General features: G+C 35.4%; 1 protein-coding gene across 3 annotated transcripts in view; it reads left to right on the top strand.

Moving 5' to 3' along the window:
* Positions 1 to 14,739: 14,739 nt before the first annotated feature.
* LOC143230331 (inositol hexakisphosphate kinase 1-like) overlaps positions 14,740 to 24,774 on the top strand; it is a 61,767-nt gene continuing 51,732 nt past the window's right edge. Inside the window, exon 1 of one of the 3 annotated variants that reach the window (XM_076463698.1) lies at positions 14,740 to 15,568. The gene's annotated coding sequence lies outside the window, so the exon portion shown is untranslated. Of the gene's footprint in view, positions 15,569 to 23,979; positions 24,323 to 24,774 lie in introns of those variants that run through there. The other 2 variants (XM_076463699.1, XM_076463700.1) reach the window with 2 other exon arrangements.

Below are 24,774 nucleotides of genomic sequence, written 5' to 3'. Positions count from 1 at the left end.
GAAAGATATAAAAGAAATATCCAATATGAAAGGGCACTTTGGTTCATTATACTTTTTTATACTACTTTAATACATCTTAGTATTGGTGTCCTATGGTGGTTCAGCTGTAAGTTTATGAATAAACTTGCAATGTGAAAATTGGAAATCCTTTCATTGGTTTGCTTGTTTGGAATGTAGGGCAAAGCCACACAAGAGGTTATCTGTGCTCTGCCCACCACAGGTATTGACACCCGGTTTCTAGCGTTGTAGGTCTACAGACATACCACTGTGCCACTGAGGGGGGTCACCATTGTGGAAAGAGTGTAGGCAGTCATTGCATAGATTTGTACAGGGTGTTCAGAAAGTCACTGTGCACTTATATATTTATTAACAGACAAAACTGCACAGAGACTTTCCAAACACCTTGTACTATAACAACAAAAGTTAGATTGCCTATTATGTAATACGTTTTTTTTCTAACACACGTAACAAAAAACTATAATTGTGCAGCAGTGAAAAACGTGAATGTATATTAATTAACGTTTATTACTGTTGCTGAACCAAATACTAATTTATTCTGTGAAGAATGTGTGGTTTTCTCAAGTAAAACTGAATCCAACAGGTATCAATTCCACAAAACAGGAAATTTTAATACGTTTTTTTCAGTATGAAAAAGTCAAACTGAACCAAACAAAGTTCAGAATTGTTCAGTATTCTGATTTTCCCTCTTGACCATTAAATTAGCCAAGTTATTCAAAGCTAACTGGATAACTTCGCCAGTATAGATGTCATGAAAAACATCATATGTGGTCCTGAGCTAACTTTTTGTCCTGCAAGAAAGGGTTACCAATAAGATTAGCGCTATTTAAAATTAGGTATATCCTGTTAATGTAGAATGCTTAGTTAACCACAGGGAACCTAATTCATTGTCATAGGCTAGTGTATTTTAGGATTACTTTTTACAAATTACCAATTATGAGCCATTGAATGCAATTAGCGAAATTCCATTCAATATCTAGTTAGGTAAGAGAGGTATAACTGGCTTTCGGCATCAGTTTGTTCAACAAGGAAACCGAAAGAAGCAAGTTAATAGAAAGATTATGCTAAATTATATAAAGTAAGTAACCAGAATAGTAAAATAATAAGACTGAGCACATGCTCGAGCAAAGACAAAATATTTATTGATCTCAATAAAGTGTAATTGTAAATGTCATATATACAGAGTATACGATCATCTATGTACTAACAATCTTTTGTTGTTACAGCTACTTGAACCAAGATAAAGGACAAGTGAACTTTGTCTGGTCAAACACTACTAAGACAACCAGAAAAACACTTAACAATTTTTTGCTGCACACACCACAAGTCAGTCCTTTGGAAATTAATGCACATGTCTTGTGTTCAAAATAACTTCCTCTGATTAATTCAGATAATTATATGTATATTAGCTTGATGCCAGGTGACTGCTCAAGACAAAAGAAGAATAAAAAAAGTAGTGTAGAGAGGCCCTGTTCAGTGCAACTAAACTAGTAATAAGTAGGTGCAAGTTCAACTCTTCAAAAAAGCGATACATTTAATTTTGAAAAATTAAGTTATGGAAAGACTGAAAGCGTAGTGACATCCAATTGCTGTAGAGTTGAATATGCTTACTAAAATTAATTGGAGTGTCCCCATGATCATACATGTTGTATCTGATGGCTGTGCACCTTGACAGTAACTCTGCAGCGTATTTTCATTCAACAATATGCATTCGTAAGTCTATCAAGTCAAAAACACAACACTACCTCCTGTACATTTTTCATAAGCTGTTTAATGTATGAGGATGACAAGTTTCTAGAGCCCATTTCACTGGTTTAATTGCATAGGTGACTTGACTGGTATTTCTTATTATAGAATAGCATGAATACTTATTTTATTTTTTGGCTGCTTGAGGTATACAACTGTTGAACGGATATAATGTGGAAACAATTTGTATACACGTAACTTATGGAGACCTTTCTTTATTATTTTGTATAATAATGATGAAGCTATGTATATTGTTTTGTATCACTGACCTTTGTGTTTTTGAAGTCTCACCTGTTACAAGATGCTACACGTTTTGCATCTCATCTGGGGTACAACTTGTTGCAGATCACTTTCTGGATGGTTTTGGTGCTCCAAGATGATTCATATTCCTTTGTTTTTACTGTTTTTAAGTGCAGAAGAAATCCCCGACTTTGAAATTTTAAATCTCCGATCCAGATACATTTTTATGAAATAACTGTATGAATATTTTGCATTGGAAAGGACTATTATACACTTTTCTAAGAAGTGATAGATTTTCGGTAGTATCACACCACTTTCTAAACGCCAAACAATATCAACATTGGGTGTGATAAATGCCATTTACAGTGACTTTATATTGGATGTGATTATTACATGAATTGTCGATTTTCGAATTGAAAATAGATTTAACAGTAATGTATTCAAAGTTCTGTACGCTCTACCCCAACCTCTTATTTCCAAACCGTCTCAGACCGTAGGTTTTGTAATTCTTGTACTTTCGTCTGTGTAATCATGTTCTCAGACTTGTATATTACTGCTGATAACACAAAACTGCCCGACGTTCAATACGTATTCTTAAAAATTTTAACAACAAATAAAGCCTCAGCAGCCTTGAGTTTAAAAAAAAATAAGAGTGAGAGGATGGAAATCACAAAACTAATTAAAAAGTATTAACTCAAAATGTAGGTGAATTAAGTATAGAATAAAAATTAGCATCAACAAGTTTGTTTGTTCTGAATTTCGCAAAAAGCTACACGATGGCTATCTGTGCTAGCCGTCCCTAATTTTGCAGTGAAAGACAAGAGGGAAAGCAGCTAGTCTTCACCACCCACCTCCAACTCTTGGGCTACTCTTTTACCAATGAATAGTGGGATTGACCGTAACATTATAACGCCCCCACGGCTGAAAGGGCGAACATGTTGGTGTGACGGGGAATCGAGCCCGCGTCTCTCAGATCACATCAACAAGTCATGAATATAATGATATGTACTAAGTTAAATACAAACAAAATTCAAACACTGTAGGATGAATCATAGTTTACAAACTTAAATTCACAGGACTAGGCCAAATATAAGTAAATGAATTTTGTTTGTTTTGGAATTTCGCACAAAGCTACTCGAGAGCTATTTGTGCTAGCCGTCCCTAATTTAGCAGTGTAAGACTAGAGGGAAGGCAGCTAGTCATCACCACCCACCGCCAACTCTTGGGCTACTCTTTTACCAACGAATAGTGGGATTGACCGTCACATTATACACCCCCACGGCTGGGAGGGCGAGCATGTTTAGCGCGACGTGGGCGCGAACCCGCGACCCTCGGATTACGAGTCGCACGCCTTACGCGCTAAGTAAATGAAACCCGATTAAAATGAACGTAATCGCAATTGGATCACAAAAAATTTCAAACATTGTACAGGTAAATTCAGATCTCAGCGATAACATAACTAAAACTTTAACTCAGTCAAAATATGAACATGAAAAATTACAAGTGAAATTAAGAGTTATATCAAATAATTTGTTTGTTTGGAATTAAGCACAAAACTACAGAATGGACTATCTGTACTCTTCCTGTTACGGCTATCAAAACCCGGTTTTCAACGAGATGAGCCCCCACAGACATACCGCTGTACCACTGCGATTATCTAATCTTAATTAATAATATTTATATTAATATTATTCTAAAAATTTTGCATGCGTGCGTACTTCATTTCGGCCGATGTGAACAAAAGGTTGATGTTAATATATTTTAATATAGATTTTATACAACAACATCGTAAAAGTGTCTCACTTTGTCCCTAAATGGGAAAGTGGTAAGTCTATGGATTTACAACGCTAAAATCCAGGGTTTGGTTCCCCGGGTTGGACACAGCAGATACCTCAGTGTGGCTTTGTTTTAAAATAACCGAACTTACCAGTTTTTAATAAGATTTAATATTGGATCGTGTAATAACATCAAACGTTTATTTACTGATAGTGTTAAGGACGGTAAGGCTTAGCCTTAACTAAACTAAATCTCTCGCTGGTACAGCGGTAAGTCTACGGATTTACATCGCTAAAATCAGGGATTCGATTCCCCTCGGTGGACTCAGTAGATAACCTGATGTGGCTCTGCTATAAGAAAACAACAATGCAATTAAACTAAAGCATAAAATGTACAAACGTTAAAGTCTTACTTAGGCCTAATATTAGTTAAGCCTTTTAAGTAAAGTGAACTTAAAAATTTGTCTTCGAATGTAATTGTTTTGTATTATTGTAGAAATCCTGTATTTAAAGAAGCACTGTTGCTATAAAATACTAATATGAACTCAAATGTTTTACTAATGTGTGGTACTTTGAAAAATAAAATAGATATCAAAGTAAAATTAATTAATTAATTAATGCAGAGTATATATCTGCTGTGTGCACCGAGGAATATCGACCTCCTGAGTGTAACGCTGTAAAATCAAATAATTCCCTTATACAGTACAACAGGGGCGTAGATCCTGGGCGGAGGGGGGTATACACCCCCTTCATTTTAGGTGGGGGGGTATGGTGCATACAATTATCCCCCATACAGTTTGGTCTGTTGAATTGTTTTATTGCATCACAGGCCTACAAATTGTGTGTTTGTTCTTATAATTCTCGTGTTCTTACCAATCGAATTACATAATTAGGCCTAGATGTAGGCTTTTTCAGCAGCCGAAATGTACATCTTTAATATAGGCGTACTTCTAAGCTTTTCGATCTAAGCGATAGTTCATAAGTATCAGTCAGTAGACCTACGTATACATGCAAGTATCGTGGCTACAAGATTACTCTGTGATTGCATGTTTACAGCTTTCAGGTTCACGTAATCAGAGATTACCAATTTGCAAATTGAACAGTCCACATAAGTGGTTGCAAAATCACCCCCACCCCCACCCCCCATCGGGTGTAAAAAATCTACGCCCCTGGTGTGCAACACGTATAAAATGAGGAGTAACATAATATAACTCCAAAATAAAACGAAATACAGTTTATGACTTAACCAGGCACGAGGGATAAAAACCAAAAATATACAAATATCAGTTGTAGATAGTAGTAGGCATTAAACAAAATCCATTGACAAAATTAAATCAGTACAGTTCTAAATGAAATATAACATAAAATAGTTTGAATCAAAATAGACAGCAAAATATTATGACCAGTCAAATCGTATTGAGACTAAACGCAAAATTATTTTAAATGAGACAGTAATTTATCTTGTGGATTAGGCTCAAAGCAATCTGCTGATTAAATTCTTTACATGACGCTTGAGTAGTTTTCCTCATTAAAAAATTGTCAGCCATTCGAGTTTTCCCATGGCTCAAGGGTATGTCTAAGATTTTAATGTTAAAAATTGAAATTCGCTACCTACCATGAGCAAAGCACAGATAGTGTTAGTCCAACTTGTAACTTTGAGCTTAACATTTATACCAAGCAGTTATTCGATTACAGTAAATTCAGAAACACTTTTTACTTACGACTCCTTCGATTTAGTCATGATCGCTTCAAGCATATACCTCTTACCTGGCCTGGCATAGCTAAGTGGCTAGGACGCTCGACTTCTAATCTTAGGGTCGCGGGTTTGAATCCCTGTCACACCAGACATTCTCGCCGTTATGGCCGTAGAGGTGTTATTACGTAACGTTCAATCTCACTATTTGTTGTTGAAGAGTAGCCCCGGAGTTGGCAGTGAGTGGTAATGACTAGTTGCCTTCCCTCTGTTCTCACAATGCTAAATTATAGGTGGCTAGCGCAGATAGCCCTCGTGTAGCTTTGCGTGAAATTCAAAACAAACAAACAAACCTTCTGTCTTCTTCACTCTTATGTTATTTGCATTACCCAAGAAATGCATTAAACTAAATGTCTTTTAATTTTATCTACTCTTTTATTTTATGTAAATATTCCATATCTCGATTAAGTAAGAAAACTTTCAATTATTTAAGGAATATTTGAATTAGAGTTTTAGTTGGCTCATTACACTTTAAATAAGCTTGCACGGATTGTGCTTATATATTGGTATTAACTTGGGTAATACAGAATGGTTCACTAATGGAGGTACACTCTTTCAAGCCTCCCAGTGACACAGCAGTATGTCTGCAGATTTATATTGCTGGAAACTGGGTTTCGATACCCGTGGTGGGCAAAGCACGGACAGCCCCTTGTGTAACTGTGGTCTTTATTCCGAACAAGAGAACCAGTGAAAGGATTCCCAATTTTGGCATTGTAAGTTCATAAACTTGTAGCTGACCCACCAGAGGACACCAATACAAAACTTTATTAAAGCAGTATAAAAAAAATACAATGAACCTTAGTGCCTTTTCATGTTGACTGTTTCTTTTACATCTTTCATGTTCAAGTAGTAGAGAGTTATCTTTTTCATTCTTATAAAAGTGAATAAAAAAGTTCATCTCTCATTTCTTTTAAGATCGTATTGCAGTCCAATTATGATATATCTTATTTTTCTGCAGTTCTGATACAATGTTTAAGATATTTGAGCTAAACAAATAGGTTGCAACACGAAAGCAAATGTTTTAATAGGATACTTGGTCGTAGAAGTATAGGTTTTATAGCTTTTTCTGTCTGAGTTCTTTGTTTAACAACCAATTTGCAACCTGAACCACTCATAAAATGATAATATTTTTGGAACTAAAATAAAGTTATTTCCTCTTACAAAAACTTACTATTTTATCTCGCTCTTTTTATAAGTTTTGTTTATCATAAACTGAATAACTAACTCCAAGGTCCTGTTTTAAACATTTTCATAAAAACATAACAATACATATGTGTAGCTTTGTGCTTAATAAGAACCAACTCTCTTTAACGTAGAACAGTGACATCTGTTAATGATACAGTGTTCACCTCGCCATTTGGATAGCGTCAGAAGGGGATTTTAACTATAAGATTCTTTTAATTATACAGTTGAGTATTTTATATTTGAATTAAGTTAAACTGAATGGAAACATAAATGTATATTTTTATTTGTATCAATTATTGAACTAACTGACCGTTTTTGCTTTAGCTAGTTGATTTTAAAATACTTCTTTAAGATATATATTTTTAATGTTGTTAGATGTCAGCTATTACTCTTGCTGTACCAAGTACTAACTTCTTCTGTGAAAAATGTGTGGTTTTCTCAAGTAAAAGTGAAACCAACAGCTATCAATTCCGCAAAATAGGAAATTTTAATACGTTTTTTTCAGTATGATAAAGTCAAACTGAACCAAACAAAAGACTGTTTTCCCTTGAAATAAAATTGCATTTTATTTCCTTGTGAAACCCTGGCTAACATCCCTCTAGAACAATATCGCATTTTTTTAACCATTGCCATGACAGTCACTCGGGCATTTTTTACTTAAAGCTAACTTTGTATAAGGCCCAGCTTATGACTATTCGTTGGTAAAAGAGTACCCCAAGAGTAGGCGGTGGATGGTGATGACTAGCTGTTTTCCCTCTAGTCTTACACTGCTAAATTAGGGTCGGCTAGCGCAGATAGCCCTTGAGTAGCTTTGCGCGAAATTCTAAACAAACTCTTCCAAACGATAAGCGTATCCATTTTAATGAGATTAGCAAATATACTTCATCTGAGGAGAATACTAACTAGCTCTATTTTTGTTTGGCCTAACGCGATTTACAAATTTACTTTTCATAGAGGAAGATAGATATATAATGTTTTCGTAGAAATACTATCGTCCGAAATTAAATCCCTGAAACTGCATGATTCGTAACGTTCGAAATCTATAAAAGTTCCTGGTCAAATATTTGGTTTTTTAATTAATAAGCGTTTATCACAATAAAATCTTCCGAGGTGTATAGTATACTAATTGTAGCAAACTAAAAATATTCTAAAACAGTCTTTCGTCGTCTGGCAATTGCTAACTTTTGTATTTATTAGAAGAGATTCTCAAAAGCTCAACAATATTCGAAGATACGCTAATATTTTTGTGAGACATATATTGTTGATTCTTACTCTCTAGAATCTTCTACGAATTTTGAGAACAGGCGAAACAGTATACATTACGTGCATTAAACTGAAGCAAACATTGTTATTAAAATAAACGTATAACAGTAAATCCATTAAATAAAAGATAATTTGTTATACGATTATTTGGATGAGTGATTTTAATCATTTTAAGTCAACCTTTGAATAGTTTAAAACTAACAAATCTTGTCAAGTACATTTTAATAATATTTGTTACTGAAAAATATGGAGCTTTGAGTAATATTTATAAAAATATAAAGTCATTTCTAATTTAAAATTATTTTTGTACACTTTTGTAAAATCACAAATATATAACGTTGATGTTTTTAACTTTAATATTTTTATTTACATTTATAATTAGTACTGTTTACAAAACATGATTTAAAAATTCCCACAATACAAATATACGAAACAAAGCTTTATTGTCAAATTTCTGTAGTGTATATTGGCGCATAAAATAAATGTTATGCTAGTAATAAACAACCTTATAAATCCATAAATATTTTTAATTGGACACTCAGTGATTTGCTTTACAGCCTCTCCAGGAATGTTCCACTAATGCATAAGCCGTAACTGATTGTGAAAAGCTTCAATTAGTTTTTAAATAATTGAAACAATGTAATCTTAGTTACAGTTTGTGTTGTAGTGAAACACTCCTCAAAGGTGTCAAACTAAACACTGAGTGTCAAATAAAAAAAAAAAGGCCTTATAAGGTCACTTATTACTACTATTGGAAAGATTTATTGTTGCAATGCACATTCTCACAAAAGAAAATGGCCTGCCCTCAAGCTTGCTAATTTGTTAAAGGTTTCGTAGAGACTGCCGTAGCTTTGACGTGACTAAGGATTATCGATCTCAGTAGATGTTTGTTATTATTATTATTTGCATTTGACAGTATGAAAGTTGCAATGTAAAATAGTTATTTACAGTCTGTAAAATATCACATATAACTCCTAAGTGACAAAGACAGCAACAAATAAATCCCATGATAAATTTATCTTAACTCTGCTCGTTGTCGTCCTGAGTTCAAACTTGTCAAAGTTATTGCAAACTTATAAGAATGCCAGTAACTTGTTTGACGACATTCGTTGTTTGAATCCCATTGATCTTCAATGCTTTTCCAAATCTCATGTATGACATAACATACATGTTTAGAAGCATGGTTGTTCAAATACTGAACAACTTTTGTTCGCAAGAGAATTGCTGATACAGAAAAGGAGACACCCCTAAGTAAATATGTACCTTTTTCATTATCATATGTGTGAGAGAAAATTAATTGATGTCAACAATCGGGTTTATGTGGCTTGAGAAGATGTGAAAAAGCAGTTTTATATTGTGTACAAACGTAAATTTTCACTCTTTTATCGCTAAAGGACAGTTTTTCACTTTACGAGTCACTAATGAAAAATAAAAAGTATTCTCTAAGGAAATCAAAAGACTGCCTACATCCTACAAAATCTAAACAGGAGGTCTATCAAGAAAGGAAATATCAACATTAAGAAATATAAAATGCTTTTGTCTGAAAATATTATTAAGTGAAATTTATAATAATATGATGAATTTGTTCAATGGAGAAAGGAAACAGTGATGGTCAATCCCACTATTCGTTGGTAAAAAGTAGTCCAAGAGTTGGCGGTGGGTGGAGATAACTAGCTGCCTTCCCTCTAGTCTTACACTACTAAATTAGGGACGGCTAGCCACAGATAGTTCTCCTGTAGCTTTGCACGAAATTCAAAACGAACAATCTTGTCTTTCAGGTCGAGTAGTGCTCCTGGTGACAACGATTTTCAAAGTGCAGAAGTGAGAGAAACAAAATATAAGAATATACCCTTCTACACATATTGAACTGTTGGGAAGAACTGTAGGTTGATAGATAGATTATATCAATAAATTTCACTCTTCGCGCTCTTGTGAATAAGAATTTCTACGTTCAATGAAATTTGTTTGGGATCTGGAGTTTTTAACGAAAATAATTGTTACGTGTCTCTGTATGAAATTACTGTACTGGAGAACGTAACTGCAATATGTTAATGTTAATATATCTGTTTTACAGCAGAATACTCTTTGGTGAAATGCACTGAAAGTCATTAAACTTTTATAATTAAAATTTGGTGTAATGTATCAATGCACCATCAGTGATTTATTCAGTTTCAAAGACAGGTAATACTTTAAGTTCACAGATTTTTGATTAGTGTGAAATAATTAGATTGCTAAATGAGAAAACCTTATTTTCAGAACGTCTTCTTAGAGTAATGGTCATTTCACCATAACTTAAAGTTAATTAATTAATTATTTTTGTTTTTGTATTTTATATAACCGCTAATTTGGATTTTATTATCCAATAACCTGTACTTCCAGACCTGTGCGTTTACTATAACACAAGTATTTACACTCTACAAAACCAACTTTCTTTTGGTGGCTTGCTGATGCAATAGTAAAACACAGGTCTTTTGTTGCCTAATCAAATTTTTATAATTTCTGTATTAAAATTTTCAGAAATTATGTCACGAAAAAAAAAAGGTCATGTGAGTTTTAGAGTTAATACTAGCCAAAATGGACAGAATTATATCAAACACATTTGTATTTCCGTTTTATTTAATTGCAACTGGTTCAAACTTACTCTTTACAATGTATTTTAATGATTAATTATATAACTATTACAAAATGCAAGAACTGAGTGAGTCATGACCAAATCCACCTTCTTTTTTTACTTTATTTCTTTACCACAGAAACCCGTTTTACTACTTTGAACCTACTAATAACCAGGTTCTTCGAACTGATCAGTTTCGTTGGGCTGTGATCAGTAAAGATATGATAAACAAAGCTATTTAGAAAAAAATCAAGGTATAAGATTTCTGAGAACAGTTATATCTATCTATTTTTTATTCCCAGAAGTTTACATTTATACATTTTAATTTTACTGTAGCTTGTCATTGGTCAAAACCAAGTTTTCAGATGACCATTCGTTGAAAGCTTTTTCTAACAGTCCAGATGTGTTAGATAAGTATCGTGATATTAAATAACTACTTTACTTCTGTGTTTGACAGTTTTCAGAGCCTATAGTGGGCCTGGCATGGCCTAGCGCGTAAGGCGTGCGACTCGTAATCCCAGCCGTGGGGGCGTTATAATGTGACGGTCAATCCCACTATTCGTTGGTAAAAGAGTAGCCCAAGAGTTGGCGGCGGGTGGTGATGACTAGCTGCCTTCCCTCTAGTCTTACACTGCTAAATTAGGGACGGCTAGCACAGATAGCCCTCGAGTAGCTTTGTGCGAAATTCCAAAACAAACAAACAAAGAGCCTATAGTGACTTTCTAATCCATTTCGTGCAATAATTCTGCAGGGATAGCATTAATATAAGGGTTAACGTTTGTCATGACGTTTTAATCTGGATTGATGAGATGTAACAGGTAAGCATGCCAGTCAGCAAAGTTTTTGAAAAATGAATCACGCCAATCACGTGAAAACACACAAATGGTTCTACGCTTTGCTTATTAAAAAACACTTTTGATGCTGTATAGCGATGTTTCATCCATTTATTTCTTACACCACGGTGTATGTTAGTGTTGAGTCAGGTGTACTTGAATACAGTTCAGAATATATATTGTTTGTAACTCATTTCACAATGTCGTTTCGTATTTAAAATATCAGAATTCATTTTTATATAACAGGAAAAACTGGTAAGTTAAAGGTGTCCAACTTCGTATAAAAGTGGTTTTTAAAGCAAAAGTTATGATGATAAATATACTCTTCAAAAAAAGAAACGCAAAAGGGATAGTTTTGTTATTTTAAAGAGAAATATATGTATTAACGTTATAAGCTCAGAGTATGTGATGTTACACGTGTTAAGGCACTGATTGTCAGATCAAAATGACAATAAAAGTTGTGCACTTTGAAAACGAAGGAAAACATCGGATTTTTCGCCAAAATGCATTCGTGTCCAATAAATTTGTTTGAGAGATCTGCATGTTCTGCAAGTGCAACTTGTGCAAAATCCATATAAAAGTGATGGGTTCTCGGTTTCCATAGTTCAGTGTTAAGCCACCGACACGCAATACAGTTACGCCAAGACTGACTGAAGCACAACGCAACAACGCCATTGGTCGCTTGGAAGCAGGTGAATCTCGATCAGATGTTGCCAGAGCTGTGAATGTCCACCCAAGCACCATCACAAGGCTATGGAATCGTCACCAACAACATGGATCAACATGTGACCGTCCATGATCTGGCAGACCTCGTGTGACCACGCCCGCACAAGATCGCTACATCCGGTTACCTCACCTTCGGAATAGGACCACCACTGCGACGTCTACTGCCTCAACCATACCAGGGCTGCGTAGGATTTCCGATCAGACCGTACGCAACCGTTGACGAGATTCTTAGGCCCCATGTGCAACCCATCATGGTGAATGTCAACGACGTTTTTCAACATGACAACGCCCGTCATCACACAGCCCGACTCACCACTGTCTTCTTGAGACACCACAACATCAACGTTCTTCCATGGCCCTCCAGATCACCAGATTTAAACCCCATCGATCATCTTTGGGACGAGTTGGACCGACGTCTGCGACAGCGACAACCTCAACCGCAGACTCTACCTCAGCTTGCAGCAGCTTTGCAGGCTGAGTGGACAGCCATTCCACAGGATGTGATTCGTCATCTCATCGCTTCCATGAGCAGGAAATGCCAAGCAGTTATTGATGCTCACGGGGTCATACTCGTTATTGACGTTGAGTGACGTTAAACTTCAACTAGTGAGCGTGGACTTCGCCTTTGTAGACTTTGGATGTTCAGCAGTGAATGTGCAAAGTTTCACACATGTCATACAGAACTACCTGGAATAAACTTGTTTAACAATGTGTCTCATAATTTGCCTTTTGGGTTTCTTTTTTTGAAGAGTATATTACATTCTATGCTTTCTCTATTAGTATCACAGTGGAAGGTTGTTATTTACGTGAAATGCTACTACACAAAAGATTTACTATCAGCTAGATATCTCTTTTTTTCTTGTGTTATGGAGTTTCATGTATAGATAAACTTAATACTATATGTAGTACAGACCATCATACACTCGTGTATACGAGGTCTGTTCAAAAACTACGCGGACTGACGTCATAAAACAAAATGTACTTTATTTAGAAGTTACAGATCTGGGACCCCTTCAAAGTACTCTCCTCCCCAACGCACACACTTATCCCAACGGTGTTTCCACTTGTTGAAACAGTCCTGGTACGCTTCTTTTGTAATGTCCTCCAGCTCCTTCGTCGCATTTGCCTTAATTTCGGGAATCGTCTCAAATCTTCTTCCTTTCAAGGGTCTTTTGAGTTTGGGGAACAAGAACAAATCGCAAGGAGCAAGGTCAGGTGAGTAGGGGGGGTGGGGAAGAACAGTGATCGAGTGTTTGGCTAAAAACTCACGAGTTCTGAGGGCTGAATTTCGCAGCAACGCGGTGCATCTTCAATTTTTCGGTCAAAATCTTGTAACAAGATCCAACTGATATCCCACACTCTTCAGCAAGCTCCCTGACAGTCAGACGTCGATTTGCTCGCACCAGGGTGTTGATTTTGTCGACGTGTGGGTCGTCAGTTGACGTGGAAGGACACTCATCATCTTCAATGGACTGTCGACCATCCTTAAAACGTTCATGCCACTTGAAACATGCCGTACGCTTCATAGCAACGTCACCGTAAGCCGTGTTAAGCATAGCAAAAGTTTTAGTCGCAGATTTTCCAAGTTTAACACAAAATTTCACAGCAAGTCGTTGCTCCTTCAGGTCATTCATTCTGAAATCCGCCAAACGAAAAAATCGCACTTCACTTAAAACCGCGTAGCTAATACACAAATGAAGATATCTGCAATCGGGAAATGGCGTCGTAATCGGCTGATCTGTGCGAACCTAGCGACACGAAGCGGATTCCCCTGGAACCAACTGGAGCCGCGCAATTCAAACAGTCCGCGTATTTTTTAACAGCCCTCGTAAGTCTAGTCTTCATTGTATCATTACTTAACCTGTTACTGTTTGTTTAGTGGGTTATATTCACTATCTACCGCAGGGAATCAAACCCCAAAGTTCAGTATTATAAGTATGTAAACTTACCACGGAGCCACCGAAAAGAAACGAACCCCTAATTTTAGCGTTGTAAATCCCAAGATTTACTATTGTTCCACCGGCGAAGTACAGTGAGTATATTGAAGTTTAATTATGAAATTCACACAGATGAAATCTTTTTTTTACTTTCATAAAATATACTGAGTATAATTCAAATGATATATAAAATGTGTAATTATCAGAATCCAAGTTTCTGAAGGGTTTTTTTTCAGACATTGTTTTGATTTAACTAATTATTTGTGCATAAGTTTACTTACTAGACTGATTTACAGTAAGTAAAGAAGTTTCTATAATTTTTCTTACTTTAAATTCTTTCATTATTTATTTCATTTTACTTGAGATAATTTGAGGTCACGTTAGTAACCATTTGTCGCTAAAAACTATCTGAACACGTTCGTCATGAAACACCTTCAGAACAGTTTGGTTTAATGAGCATTTTTTACCTTTAAATTGCTACCATGTTAACCTTAGAGTTTTTTCTAGAATCAAGAATATCTCAGTTAAATAAATATTTTTAAATGAAATTCCGTGGTTTATTGAATTGTCCGAAAGCATAAATACTTTAGATTTACATATTTTGTTTATAATTATTTATGTGTTGTTATTTTGTTTTTAAGCGCAAAGCTACATAGTGGAGCTACGCAAGCTCTCTTCACCACGAAGAATCAAACTACGGTATTTAGCGTTAAAAGCGTTCGAGCTTATTTCTGGGACAGTGTAGCAGTTAATGTGTATTATGATATGTTATTTAGACTGAACAATGCGGTTACTAAACATTCCAGCACGTCTAATATGGAAACTATTTTTTAACTTAACATTTCTAATTTTATCGAAGATTTGTCCAAATTTATATTATTGTTTGCCTAAATTATGTCTTTCAGTAGTAATGTCTGAAAAAACGAATTTTTATGTCTAGATATAATATTAACGTTGATTTTATCATAAATCAAAATAAAGGTAAGATCTTGTTAATTTTTGTTGTGTTTTATTACGTTGCGCCCTCTTCCGACCGTGGTATTGCGTGGATGCTTTTGAGCCTTACAGCATGTAGCAAGCAAATGACGTACGCATGTCGTGAATGTAGGAGTTATATCTTGAAATGAAACTTTGTACTATCACAAACAAATCATATTAATCTCCTTGTGTAGTGTTCACGAGTTATCCTTATTTAAATTTACTTTTCTGGCGTTTATATCATCCATTTTCATGGTGTATTGAAGTAAGACAAATCTCTCGTATTTATAACTCGTGCTACGGTGCCATAACCTCGAGTGCAGGATTTAGTTTTGCGCAGTCAGCTGGTGGTTTTTTATCTCCAACTCGGCCTTCTAGCGAGTTGAGTAAACGTCGATTTATGTACTGACTACTTGACGATGTTTGCCGTTTTTCCCAGTGTTAGTGGCCTATATACATATATTTGGATCGTGCGACGTGAGGTAACGATGCCAGGTGGCAAGGTAAGTTATAAAAAGGTTTTAGTGAGATAAGTAATACTCTTTTTAAGTATTTAAATGTGTAAAACTGCCGAAGAAACGTTTCTTCTATGGTATAGAGTTTGTTTACGATTTTCCCGTTTTAACCCCAGGAGTATTATTTAATTTAAGCACAAGTTCTGATACGGTGATGAAATTTACAGAGTTAGGAAATAGAAACAACAAATATTTTATCTTATAAATACTGTAATTTGTTTCAAAAATTTTATTATTGTATTCGAAAGATTCTATAAAGTTTGAAAATACCAAACCAAAATGTGTCAGTTGATTCAGTTCCCCCGAATTGCTCGCTTTACTTGAATATAATTTAAAATTACATTGTTGAATAGACTGTTAAAAATCGGAATTATTTTCATAGTTTCGCAAACTTCACTTATTATAAAAGCGTACAAGGTCAGTCAGTCATAGACATTAGGTTTGTTGAATAAAATACCGCGCCAGTTTTGATATGAATTTTAAAATTCTGTGGTATTTTGTGCTGTCTGTCACTCGTAGATAGGGTCTTTGAATTACATCATTCATTAACAGTTTTAATATTATTATTTTAATTTCTTAGGTAATATATAGACGATACCTCTATATGGAAACTTGTCTGCCTTTGCTCTACTTTAGGCATATCATAAAATCTGAGAAAGGTAGTTAGAAATGCTGATGAGTAAAAGAAAGGAAGAGCGAGAGGCAGTCAGAGACTCAATTACTTTCGAAATGGATCGGAGAAAAAAAGCTTACACCCCAGTAGCATGTCTGCGCACTTACAACTATAGAAACTGGGTTTCGATACTAGTGACGGGCAGGTCACAGATAGCCCTATGGGTAGCTTTGTGTTTAACTATAAACGGACAAGAGAGGCTTAATTTAGAAACGTTAGTGTAGGCAGTAAGGAAGAGAGAAAAATAAAAAAATCATGGTATTCGATCCTCAGGTTGGAGAGGATACCGTGATTGACTAAATATTTCACCAGCTTATTAATAAAGTGTGGGTTTTAAAAATATGACGTGCCTAAACGTTGTATAAATTTTAATTTTTTGGCATTGAAATATAAAAATATATTTATCGAAAAATGCGTATAATAACATGTCATACCACGAAAATCTTAGAGTCATAAGTAGTCAATATTTCTGATAAAACCTGTAAACAGTGCGACAGTATGAGTTTTCTCTTCACACATTTAGTTTTCCTTCATGTGCTTACTCCCGAGTAAAAGCAACTTTTAAACACAACATGAACTCTATGGTAATGTCCACACTTAGATTTTGTCTGGCGTGAAACCACTGTGAAATCGAAAATCTTAAGCACTACATCAGTCACCAGTAAAAATTCTAAGATTTGAAATACATTTGTGTTCCGTTCTGTTCACACAATCACATGACAATCGCCACGTGTTAAGCTTACTGAGAAGCATAATTCGTTATTACGAATTAATTGGGATGAATGAAACATGGCATGTAGCTATACGAGTTGGAAAATCTGTTTTTCACCTTGATGTTTCATGAACATCTATATAATATATTGTGTTTCATAATGCTGCTTTCATTCGTAACATTTTTCATTTGCTTCATTACAACATGCCGTTATCACGTACGTGAAAATCTCATTACAACTCCTGACATTTATTCCTCAATTGTGTTATTCTTATCACGTATGTTTGGGTGTTATTCTTCGCTTCAACAGTTGCTTTTTCACTGCAGTATATTGTGTTATCTTGATCAGACTCAGCGTTAACGGTAAATAATATAAGTTATTGAATAAGACGTCTAATATTCGGGTGGCCCAGTGTTAGGCCATTCCTTACATGAAATTGACGCTTTTCCCTAAACCAGTGGTTCCCAACCAGGGGTGCGAGATAACATTTGTTTTGGCCACCTTCACCTTTATTCTTAAATAAATAATTACTATGAGGGGTGCGAGAATATATTAACATTTTTGAGGGGTGCGGGGCATAAAAAAGTTTGGGAAGCCCCAAAATAACAGTTGTTCCTTTACTGCAATACACTGTTGTCCTTATTGCGTAGGCGATGGCTTTGTTTTTTGCATTCCGAACTAGGATATGTAGAATCAGTGCTATTTTCTCTTTTGCTTACTAGAATGTAATTCAAGAGGAAAACACAAACACAATAAACGTGCTCTCCGAACAGTGTTGTGGAAAAAAATAGAAATCTTTAGTGGTCAATATTGGAAAACTAAGTAAAGCACCTTCTACTTGATCTTTAAAGAATCTAAAAACAAAATTCATTTCAAATGTTCCGTAAAGTATTTCCGGTGGTGATACAACTGAACCGCACGAAATTTAGGGCATCGGGAACACGTTAACTCTAATAGCATTTAGACATATTTTATTATTTATTTGGATTACATTATAGGAACCTTTTTTTTTAAATTATAAGTACGAGCAATCCAAAACAAGTCATAGATATAAACAGTATTCCTATAGAATCAGCGGCAAAATATAGTCACTTTGTAATTACTTACATTCAGGTTGCACTGTAACATTTTTAGTCTGAGACTCTTTTGTGTTCGTAAATATTGTTTTTTAATTTCGTGCAAAGCTACACGAGGGCTATCTGCGCTAACCGTCCCTAATTTAGCAGTGTAAGGCTAGAGGGAAGGCTATCTGCGCTAACCGTTCCTAATTTAGCAATGTAAGGCAAGAGGGAGGGCAGCTAGTCACCACCTACCACTAACTCTTGGGCTATTCTTTTACCAACGAATAGTGGGATTGACCGTAATATTATAACGCCCCCACGGCTGAAAGGACGAGCATGTTTGGTGCGACGGGGATTCGAACCCGCGATCCTCAGATTACAAGTCTAATGCCTTAACTCACCTGTTCATACTGGGCCACAAACCAACTGAGAATAACTACAGATCTTTTTGAAAAGAAACCAGAAAAAACAAAAAAGTTCTATAGATAACGTTTAATTCTAAATTATTCCATATCTTTAAAACATTCAATCCCAAAACAGGTAGGATATTAAAATTAATGGCCGGGTGTGTTTTAATGGTTACGTGTCCAAGCTGTAAATCTGAGGATTACGACTCGCATCCGATGCTGTAAAACTGTGCCTTGTTCTTTGGGGTATGGGTGTGCTGTAAAAAGTTAATATCCACTATCAGACAAGATTATCGCAAGAACTGTGTTGTTGACTAGCCGACTCTCTTCTAATCTTTGTATTTAAATTTAGGAACGATTATGCATATACGGTCTTTATGTAGCTTTATGCAAATATCTGAAATGAACTTAAAATAGAAGAAGAGGAAGAAATGTCAAATCTGTAGCACAGACAGACAGCGAAGTGGTTGAGAAAATAAAGAAACGTATGATAAAGACATTGTATTTACAAAAAAACAACAACACATCCCTTTGAAATATTTTTATTTCATACGAATTTATTGTATCTGTTCAAGTTTTTCTTGACTTCCTTTGAATTAGTGAAAACCCATTGGGGTAGCAATTCATAGTGTGAGAATACCGAAGATAGATAGAGGAAAACTCGTTTTTGCCATGTGTTTAGATTAAGAGTCTGTTTTATTATCATGTTTTGTCCTTATTATATCTAATTATACGTGACAATTCCACGGGTTGCTTCGCCAAGCGCTGACTCCTCATCTGGAGACGTTGCTATATCATCATTGGCCTTCTGGTTTTTGCACTGCCTTACTGATTTCTCTTCATTTACTTCTCCTAGCTACACCATACGGCACCTTGTTTTCCAACAGTCTCATTCTCTCTGAATTCCGATGAAGACCACCCACAGCTGCCACTTTTACTTTACTAGTAAAAGAGAGGTTAATATCCTTCATTAGAGTCGTGCTGAACTTGACAAAGAGACTGGTCGTGATAGAGTTGACATGAAACTTTGCCTTTATAATGCCTTACACGCACATTCAGTTTAGTGTCTACCGTGCAATTTTTTTTGCTTTCTGCTCATTTGGGTATCAACAACTGTGAATTTTAAGCTGTATAGCTCGAGTACAGTTAATGTTGATGACACTGTCCATTTGTAGTTCATTGCTTTCAGCAATACAAAGAAATGCTTACTTTATGTTTTCCAGCTCCAACCGCATGCTGCTTGTGAGAAGTTTTAATGCATTAACAACTTGATGCAGAATGTTGTTGCTCAGTGAGACGATAAATACCCAATCATCTCTCACTGTCTGTGGCGTAAAGAACCATCAGTGGTTATGATAACACGTGAATGTGCACGGTTGTATTTAATTAGGAAGTAATAGGCTTTTTCTGCTTTACCACAACGTTATATTTATATTTTCTGTCCACGCTGATAACCATATATTTTAATATCATCAGATGTTTTTTCTTCACATATTTGATATAAATTACCTCAGTGGTAACTGTATAACACCTGTACATTCATGATTTTTTCCTGGATCATTTGTTAAGCAATTCTGTACTTGGCTAATGTCTGTGGGGTCATTATGAAGCTGGAATGTTCCAATTTATACGAATAATATCTCGTTAATGGAAATCATGGTTTTTACACTACAAGGCCTCAGTGAAGAATATTACTTATAAGCATTGTTGGTATTCTTTCAAGCTTTTATAATGTTATTTATTACATTCAAGAGACATGTATTGACTGTCATATCTTGTAAATATTGTGTCGTTTGACAGCAACTTGAGTAGGCAGTCACATACTAGAAGAAGAAGTTTGTTACTTGTAAATACGTATCACGCTAATTGCTAACTGGACGCTTTAGCTATAGCAATTTTACTCATGTGAAGCCAAAGGAAAGTTTGGGGAACAATCCAGGAACTGCGATAATCCTCTTTAGTCATGTGTTAGAAATATACATGGAGTGGTTACTCGAGTCTTTGTGTTTTGTTTGAGTAGGTGCAGGAGCGGAACAAGACGTAGAGAGGGGAGAGAGCTATCATGGCTTTAGCCACACCCCCGTTATAAAAAAACAAACAAACCAGTCTTCATATTTTTTTTATTGAAAGTGTTCGATAAAAATTATTCGATCGAGTCTACTCATTTCTGAAGATAGAGAGAGGGAGAGCGAAAATATGTATGTGACGTGAGTAGGCCTAGAGCTAGAGTTTGTGTGTGACGTGAGGTGGCCTATCATGAGAGATAGAATACAAATATTTGACTGGCTTGCACTGGAATAGGCTTGGCATTGCCAGGTGATTAAGTAAGACAGTCGATTCATCTGAGGGTCGGGGGTTCGAATCCTCCTTACACCAAACATGCCCTATCAGCCGAGGGGACGTTATAATGTTACTGTAAATTCCGCTATTTGTTGATAAAAGAGTATACCAAGAGTTGGCGGAGGGTGATGATGACTAACTGCTGTCTCTCTAGTTTTACACTGCTAAATTAGGGATGGCTAATGCAGATAGCTCTCGTGTAGCTTTGCGCGAAACTTAAAAACAAAACCAAACAAATAATTCTTAAGTTTGGTTGGACAATGCACTGTGGACTGTTGTACTGTATCTTGTTATTATTTGCCTTGGTGTATAAGCTTTATGTGTTTTTCTCAGCTTCAACCATCTGTAGAAGCGTCTGCATGAAGCTGTTGAGAAGCTAGGGATTACAAAATTTGCTTTCCGAATATGAGAAAAAGGGTAAACAACCGTCAGGATGTAAGACTCTTAAGGTCGAAAGATCAAGGAAAAGGAAAAGAAATACGCGAATGGGCGAAGAGAATGCTGAAGACATTGATTTTTCACCCTTTAGTCAACATAAAGTTCAGATTTTCTTAATAATTGTCAAACTGTCACTTGCACCAGAAAACAGAAAACTTCTGTTGCAAATTTGGTTTCAATGAAACTTAGAGCTCATACCTACAGGTGACATCTACAATGTCACCAAGAAACTGATTAGTACATATCCTACGGAAATTGGAGAGTTGCGCAGAGGAAGAAACTGTTCATTTTGCAGTCCTCTGCAAGAAAGGATTTATTGAAAGACCGTCAAAATCCGAGGAACAAAATACACTGAAAATGATGTACGACAAATCTTTAAAATAAGCTTTCCCAGCTGTCCTGATAATCTTAAGGATGTACCTCGGTTTCATGCCAACCAAGTGCTTGAACGAAACACTATTCTCAGCATTAAAAAGAATTAACAATGTGCCAAAAGAGGCAAAATGATTTGTTAGGGTTCTTTAATACCAAACAGATCATAATAGCTTTACTACAAAAAGAGCCAAAAAGATAGTTGTTCAAACAAGTACAGGCGATATAGTCTGCAATTACTGCTGGCCAAATTATGCGAGTGCCAGTGTGAATGTGTGTGTGCTCGTGAATGCATGAGCTGTTGAGTTTGTGTATGTGGCTTCTTTCTCAATATATGCTTTATTGTTTATATGCAAATTTTGTCTGTGTTAGAGCACCTTTTTTTCTACTCGAGAAACATTTAATACTTTTTATTAATTTTTAGAGGAGTCTTGCTGATCTGTGTGGATGTTATTTTACCATTGTCTCCTAAAGCAAAACATATCTTGAAATTCAGTTTTTTTACAATAGTATTTAGTCGCGACCATAATAGGACTGATAAAAAAAAATAAAATCTAGGATCGTCTGATTCCTTGGGTAGGTATATACATAAATTAGTTTCATAAGACTTCGAAACTGGAAAAATCTATTTAACTATTGGATTACGTTAGTTTTCGTTATTAAAAACAAAACAACACTGAATTCGCAAAAATGACCAAAGCTGCGGAGACAATGAGTTTCAAAGGTTATATATAAAAATAACTCAGATTATTTTGTGCGCAAAGAAAAATAAGTAAAAATATAAACCGAAATAAAAGCAATATATGTATCTGTGAAACTTTTCTTCTGCGAAAGAAAAATATATTATTAGCATAAACCAATAAGACATTTCGTACAGTCCATCGGAAATGAAGGCAGAAACCTTAGAACAACACGTATTGTTATAAACTAACCGCAAAAAAACTCGTCAGAACCAGGCTTTTTTTTATTTGTATTTAGAATGAAACCCCTGCCAATCTTGCTTCTTCTCCTAATTGTTTTTTACAACAGGGAAGCCGTTGTGCAGTATATAAAACCACTTCTCGAACGTTTCAATGAAAATGCAACACATTTTCTTCGATTGCACTTACATACACCTACATATACACACGCACACGAACATGTTTTTAAACACATATAATTCCTATCATGCGCTCGTACACAATGGTATTCTGTACCTGCGATCTGAATGTGTATTTGGAGGAAGTTTCTAAAATATCGATATTATAATTTTTATTTTGTTTATATCTATACTTGCTCAATTTTCGAAGTCTATCCACAAGTTTTGATAAAATTACTTGAAATTTCGCATCCAGCCTCCGAATATAGAGGAAGAACTTTTTTCGAAAGAGTTGTGTGAGGGTTTGGTTGTTTCTTTAAATCTCGCGCAAAGCTACATAAGGACTATTTGCGCTAGCCGTCCGTAATTTAGCAGTGTAAGACCACAGAAAGAGCAGATAGTTATCACCACCCACAGCGAACTCTTGGGCTACTCTTTTGCCAGCGATGTTTTTGCTTACGGTTGAAAAGACGATCATGTTTGGTGTTACGGGGACTCGAACTCGCGACCCTCAGATTACTAGTCGATCGCCCTAACCGCCTGATCTTGCCGGGCAGGTTGTGATAGAGACTCCAAAATGTGTCATTGATTAAAGGAAATTACTTGAAAATTGGAATTAAAATTTAAGAACATTTCGATTAATACACTCTGTACTTAGGTGATCTTTGATTGGTTATATTTGCTTTGAAGGGTACAAGCTGTAGTAGTCTTTGGTTACCAAGGCCTATATTTTGGATACTTGAAATATGTAAAAGTTTATCTTTCGCATCTTTTTTTCTTGACTGGTACAAGCTGTAGTTTAATGGTATTTAACTGGCTTGATCTGATATTTTGTACCTGTAGCTACGTACATACAAAACGTGTATAATCATACCTATTTTAATAATAAGGAAATAGTGATTAAAAATAGATATTTTACAAAACTATGATATCTTTTGAAAATATGAGATTTCTTTAAGAAATTGTAATAAGCAATCTGTGCGCAGATATTTTATAACCATATATTAAAAATAATTAACGTTCAGTTACATCCTGGCGATTATATTCAGACGAGATTAGTGTAAACATTGTGATCAACTTAAAGTTTATCGTCCACTAATCGTGTGACACCTAAGATATATCAATGGCTTTTAACCTTTTTTTGGCTCAAGTCCAATTTGGAACAACTGATGGCCAATAGCGACTTAGTAAATAACTTTAGTGCAAAAATCTGTTTTATTGGATACTTGCTAAATAAATAAATAACCTTGTATCTATTTTCAGAGTCTGTTAGCGAGTATTTCACTCATTCTGATTACCCAATTCTGGACCGCTCATAGTATGATAAACTACGCGCCTAAACGGTTACATAAGACTAGAGTTCCCAAACGTTGTTTTGTTTGAGGATCCAAGACCTTCCCAGTGACGGATTTAATGGGAAGGGGGTCTAATCACCTCCCTAAATCCGCCACTCCTTACTCCCAATGATTTAAAAGAAAATTTAAATAAGAGTAACTCTGAGATAACTTACTTGCACTGCAATATGTTCTTCGACAAAAGAAATTCAAGCGTAAACATTGTTTGACTTCAATTGTCATCCTGGGAGGATCAGGTACTAATTAGACCATCTTCTTCCATCCTAAACTGTTTTTGTTTGATGAAAACTATTTTGTGGGTTTTGGTAAGTTATTGTTGCTACTTTCCTTCTCAGGGCCATGCCCACTTGTAATGTCTTATTACGTATTTGTTTGTATAGTTATGTTAGCCGCGTATTTGTGTTCTGTAGTGTTTGTAGAACAATGAGTAATTGTATATATGATCTATGGGATAGCGATTTTAATTATAAATGTAATGCTGCCATCTTGGTTTTAGAGGTTTTGTGTTAAGAATTCATAGAAAATGATTTTAGTTGCTTCTGTTGTTTAACTCATGTTTACCAAACATGAAGTTACTGGCAAGTAAACAACACCACTTTCGGCGATATTGCGTTTGAGAAGTGTCTGACCGTATCGTGTCTTGAATCCGAGACCCTTCGATAAGTTAACTAGTAGGCCACGGATTCGAGACGCGATACTCTCAGACACTTCTCAAACTTTCAGATATGTGTTAATTTCATAATTCAGCTAAGAAAAT

The sequence above is a fragment of the Tachypleus tridentatus genome, chromosome 10 (genome assembly GCF_004210375.1).
Source record: "Tachypleus tridentatus isolate NWPU-2018 chromosome 10, ASM421037v1, whole genome shotgun sequence".
Taxonomy (NCBI): domain Eukaryota; kingdom Metazoa; phylum Arthropoda; class Merostomata; order Xiphosura; family Limulidae; genus Tachypleus; species Tachypleus tridentatus.
Note: the sequence above shows the minus strand (reverse complement) of the source record. Positions and strands in the feature narration are given on the sequence as shown.